This window comes from Sinocyclocheilus rhinocerous, unplaced genomic scaffold, assembly GCF_001515625.1.
Source record: "Sinocyclocheilus rhinocerous isolate Xijiao unplaced genomic scaffold, SAMN03320098_v1.1 scaffold168, whole genome shotgun sequence".
Lineage (NCBI taxonomy): Eukaryota > Metazoa > Chordata > Actinopteri > Cypriniformes > Cyprinidae > Sinocyclocheilus > Sinocyclocheilus rhinocerous.
Window position 1 is genome coordinate 621937 of NW_015635532.1, and position 334 is coordinate 622270.

Consider the following 334-nt stretch of genomic DNA (forward strand, 5'->3'; position numbering starts at 1 on the left):
ATATATATATATATATAATGAATTCGTTTAAATGAAACAGAAATTTAATTAGTTGTTAATTAGTTAATTTAATTAGCTGTGATGAAACAGAAATAGCATCAGATCTATACTTTATTGTTAAGTACATTTAAAAGTGTGATTTTTTTGATCTGGAAAAATAACTATTTTTAATTAATAAACTATTTTTTAAAAATCCTGGTAATTTCTATAATTAAAAAAAATAATAAATAAAAAATTATTGTTATATCAAGGGCTAAAATATTTTATCAGGTCAAATTGCTATTTTTGGGAATAATAATAATAATAATAATAATAATAATATTATTTGAATTTT